The sequence below is a fragment of the Mus caroli genome, unplaced genomic scaffold (genome assembly GCF_978045245.1).
Source record: "Mus caroli unplaced genomic scaffold, Mus_caroli_1 scaffold_8, whole genome shotgun sequence".
Lineage (NCBI taxonomy): Eukaryota > Metazoa > Chordata > Mammalia > Rodentia > Muridae > Mus > Mus caroli.
Genome location: NW_028227263.1, coordinates 107,950,912 through 107,956,030, shown reverse-complemented (window position 1 = coordinate 107,956,030; position 5,119 = coordinate 107,950,912).

Below are 5,119 nucleotides of genomic sequence, written 5' to 3'. Positions count from 1 at the left end.
GGTCATTTGATTAATATTTCCCTGATGACTAAGGACTTTGAACATTTCGTTAAGTGCTTGTAGTATATTTGAGATTCTTCTGTTGTGAATTCTCTGTTTATCTCTGCCCCCCATTTTTCAATTGAGTTATTTGGTTTCTGGAGGATAATTTCTTGAGTTCTTTATATATTTTGGAAATTAGCCCTCTATCAGATGTAGATTAGTGAAGATTTTCTTTCCCAATCTGTAGATTGCTGATTTGTCCAATTGACAGTGCCTTTTGCCTTACAGAATCTTTTAGGTTTCATGAGGTTCCATTTGTTAACTGTTGATCTTAGAACCTGAGCTATTGGTGTTCTGTTCGGGAACCCCCCCAACCCCATGCTAATGAGTTTGAGGCTCTTTCCCACTTTATCATCTATTAGATTCAGTATATTGTTTCATGTTGAGGTCCTTGATCCACTTGGACTTCAGCTTTGTGCAAGGTGATAAATATTGATCAATTTGTATTCTTCTACAAGTTAGACCAGCACCATTTATTGAAGATGCTTTCTTTTTTTTTTTTTTTTCTCCACTGTATGGTTTTGGCTTCTTTGTCAAAGATCAAGTGTCCATAGGTGTGGATTTATATCAGGATCATTGATTCTATTCTAATAATTGACTTGTATCTGTACCAATACCATCCGGTCTTTATCACTATTGCTTTGTAGTATAGCTTGAGGTCAGGGATGGTGATCCCCCAAGATGATTTTTTTTTTTTGAGAATTGTTTTAGCTATCATGGATTTTTTGTTTTTCCATATGAAGTTGATAATTGTTCTTTTCATGTCTGTGAAGAATTGTGCTGGAATTTTTATGGGGATTGCATTGAACCTGTGGATTGCTTTTGGTAAGAGCCATTTTTACTATGCTAATCCTACCAATCTATGAGCATGGGAGATCTTTCCATCTTCTGAGGTCTTCTTCGATTATTTCTTCAGGGATTTGAAGTTCTTGTCATATAGATCTTTCACTTGTTTGGTAACTGTTACACCAAGATATTTTATACTATTTGTGGCTATTGTGAAGGGTATTGTTTCCCTAATTTCTTCCTCAGTCTGCTTATCATTTTTATAAAGGAAGGCTACTGATTTTATTCAGTTAATTTTATATCCTGCCACTTTGCTGAAGTCATTTATCATCTGTAGGAGTTCTCTGGTGAACTTTTAGGTGGTTACTTATATATACTATCATATCACCTGAAAATAGTGATGCTTTGACTTCTTCCTTTCCAATTTGTATCCCCTTAATTTCCTTTTGTTTTCTGATTGTTCTAGCTAGAACTTCAAGTACTATATTGAATAGATAGGGAAAGAATGGGCAACCTTGTCTTGCCCCTAGTTTTAGTGGGATTGCTTCTAGTTCCTCTCCATTTAATTTAATGTTCGCTGTTGGTTTGCTATATATTGCTTTTATTATGTTTAGATATATGCCATGAATTCCTGATCTCTCCAGGACTTTTAACATGAAGAGGTGTTGTATTTTGTTGAAGGCTTTCTCAGCATCTAATGTGATGATTATGCAATTTTTTTCCTTGAGTTCAATTATATAGTGTATTATGTTGATGGATTTTCATATATTGAAACATCCCTGCATTCCTGGGATGAAGTCTACTTAATCATGGTGAATGATTGTTTTGATGCATTCTTGGATTTGGTTTGTGAGAGTTTTATTGAGTATCTTTGCATTGATATTCATAAGTGAAATTGGCCTGAAGTTCTCTTTCTTTGTTGGGTCTTTGTGTGGTTTAGGTATCAGAGTAACTGTGGCTTTATAGAATGAATTAGGTAGTATTTTTCCTGTTTCTGTTTTGTGCAATAGTTTAAGGAGTATTGGTATTAACTCTTTGAAGGTCTGGTGGAATTCTGTACTAAAACCATCTGGCCCTGAGCTGTTTTGTTTTGTTTTGTTTTGTTTTGTTTTGTTTTGTTTTGTTTTGTTTTTGGTTGGGAGGTTTTTAGTGACTATTTCTATTTCCTTAGGGGTTATAGGACTGTTTAGATAGTTTACCTGATTTTAATTTAACTTTGGTAAATGTTATCTGTCTAGAAAATGAACTCATTTCATCTGGATTTACCATTTTTGTTGAGTATACACTTTTGTAGTAGGTTCTGGTGATTTTTTAAATTTCTTCAGTTTCTGTTGTTATGTCTCACTTTTCATTTCTGATTTTGTTAATTAGGATACTAACTCTGTGCCCTTTAGTTAGTATGACTAAGGGTTTGTCTATCTTGATGTTTTTCTCAAAGAACCAAGTCTTGGTTTTGCTGATTCTTTGTATGGTTCTCTTTGTTTCTAACTGGTTGATTTCAGCCCTGAATTTGACTATTTCCTGCAATCCAGTCCTCTTGGGTGTGTTTGGTTCTTTCTGTTCTAGAGCTTACATGTATGCTGTTAAGTTGCTTATATGGTATCCCTCCAAATTCTTGTCATTGAGGTATGTTTCTTGTATGCAGCAAAATGCTAGATCCTGTTTGCATGTCCAGTCTGTTAGCCTATGTCTTTTTATTGGGGAATTGAGTCCATTGATGTTGAGAGAGATTAAAGACAAATGATTGTTAGCTCTTGTTATATTTGTTGTTGGACGTGGTATTATGTGTGTGTGGTTCTCTCTTTTTGGATTTGCTGTGAATTGATTAATTTCTTGTTTTTTCTTTGCTGTAGATACCCTCCTTGTGTTGGAGTTTTCCTTCTAGAGTCCTCTGCAAGTCCGAATTAGTGGATATATTGTTTAAGTTATTTTTTTTTTCATGGATATTTTGGTTTCTTCAAAGAAGCTAAGATATTACATCTTCAATAATACTAAGTAGAGAGAGCAAACATGAGTGGGCCATGAAGAAGGCCATGAAATACCCAAGATCATCCGAAGTTCTAGCACAGCCACTAACTCCTAAACTTCCCCAAACATTGAGATAAACTAGGGATCAAGTGTTCAAATACATGAACCTAAGGGGAACAGTAATCATTCAAACTACCACAGAGGCTTTCACCTTATTCTCTCATTCATTCATTCATTTATATCCCAAATGCTGCTCACCTTCTCAGTCCTCCATCACCAGTTCTCCTTCACCCCTCTCACCTTTAATAGGTAGTGCCCTGTCCCTGTATTCTCCTACCCTGGTGAATTGAGTCTTTGCAGGATTAGGTACATCCTGTCCCACTGAGACCAGACAAGACGCCCTCTGCTACATATGTAGCCTAGACATAGGGAAGCCTTAGACCAGGCTTTGTATGCTCTTTTGTTAGTGGCTCAGTATCTGGGAGCTCCTATGGGTCCAGGTTAGATATTGTTGGTCTTCCTGTGGTGTTGCCATTCAGAGCCTTTAATCCTTCCCCCAACTCTTCCATAGGGGTCCCAAACCTCTGTCCAATGTTTGTCTGTGGGTATCTGTATCTATCTCAGTCAGCTGCTGGGTAGAGCCTCTCAGAGGGCTGCTATGATAGGCTCCTGCCTGCAAGCACAACATAGCATCATTAATAGTGTGAGGGATTGGTGCCGGTCCATGGGTTGAGTCTCAAAGTGGGCTAGTCATTAGTCATCCATATCTTCAGTCTCTGTACCATCTTTGTTCCTGGATTTCTTTTAGACAGGACAAATTTGAGGTCAAAAGTTTTGCAGGTGGTTGGTGTCCCCATCCCTCCACTGGGAGTCCTGTCTGACTGCTGGAGGTGTCCTCTTCAGGTTCCATATCCCCATGGTCAGGCTGGTCAGGCATTTCACCTAAGGTAAACTGCATTGATTCTGGGAGCCTCTCTCATCTCTGGTCTGCCTACTGACTGTTTCCTGCTATAATGATAATGAACTAAACCTCTGATCTTAAGAGAGTCCCAATTAAATCTTTTCCTTTATAAGAATTTTCATGGACATGGTAGCCCTTCACAGCAATAAAACTTTAGTCAAAACACTTGGTTATTAGGAAGTAGCACTACTTGGTAGATATTAGGAGGCATTGGAGTAGATATGGTCTTGTTAGATGAAGTGTGTCACTGTGTGTAGGCTTTGGGGTTTCAAATGCCAATGTCAGGCTGCTGAGTCCAGCATGACCTTAGTAGGGACAGAATGACATGGTTCCTGCCTCTAGGGCCTTCATGAGTATTGATGGCTGCTGTGGGTTTAAGGCTTGTTTGGGTAATAATGTACATATTTTCACATTCCTCCAAGGAATGTTCTCCTTGTTAATGACACCATAATTAGACACAGCATGAATCCAGGAGTCAAGGGTGTGTCTATGTCTTTAGCAAAATGGTAAACACTGGGACCTTTAGGGCAGCCTTTAGGATTGTGGAAAAGAACTCTTAAAAAACATGAATTCAAAAATATGTAATTTCTCAACTGTGCAAAAATAAGGATACAATATGAATTATATGAGGGGCTTTCATGAACCTAAAGCAACAAAGGCAGCTGCACTAATGAGCCAGCTTGTCATAAAGATAAAAAGGCAAGGAGATACAAAGGTAGGTAGATTCCTCAGTTGAAGGTAAGCCTGGGAAAATGTGTGGTGGAAATGGTAATTTTAGGGCAGGATCCCACCCAGCTATCTTACTGTCTATGCTTAAAGAGGTAAGCAGATCTCTGAATTCTTTTGCTGTCTCCTAAGAATCAAAGGCTTGAAGTTATGGGATACTGATTTATAGGATAATCAAAAAAATGAACCTGGAATAAGAAACTGAATTAATATGTAAATAAAAAGCTGGGTCTTATGTCTGCATGAGATGGCCTAGCAAAAAGCAATAGCAAATCTTTTTCTAGTGAAAGCTGAGCTGTCTTGAGATCTCTGGAGAGAGCACAGCTCTTCAAGAATTTTTTCTAACAGGATTTCTGATTTTAGTCAGAAAATCCATGGAGAGTAAACATAACTCTTTTAGAATTTTTTCTAATAGAATTTCTGACCCTGGTTGGAAATCCCAGGAGTTATTTAGAGAACAAACACAGCTCTTTTAGAATGTTTTCTAGCAGCTATCCAGAGAAGGTTGTCAAAGAGCAAACACGGCTCTTTTAGAATTTCTGATTCTGATTAGAAAACCCAAGAATTGAAGTGGAAACTTAAAGGTTCTTTGGAAAGTCAGTTGTGTTGGATGGAGTTTTGCTGGGGCAAACATGT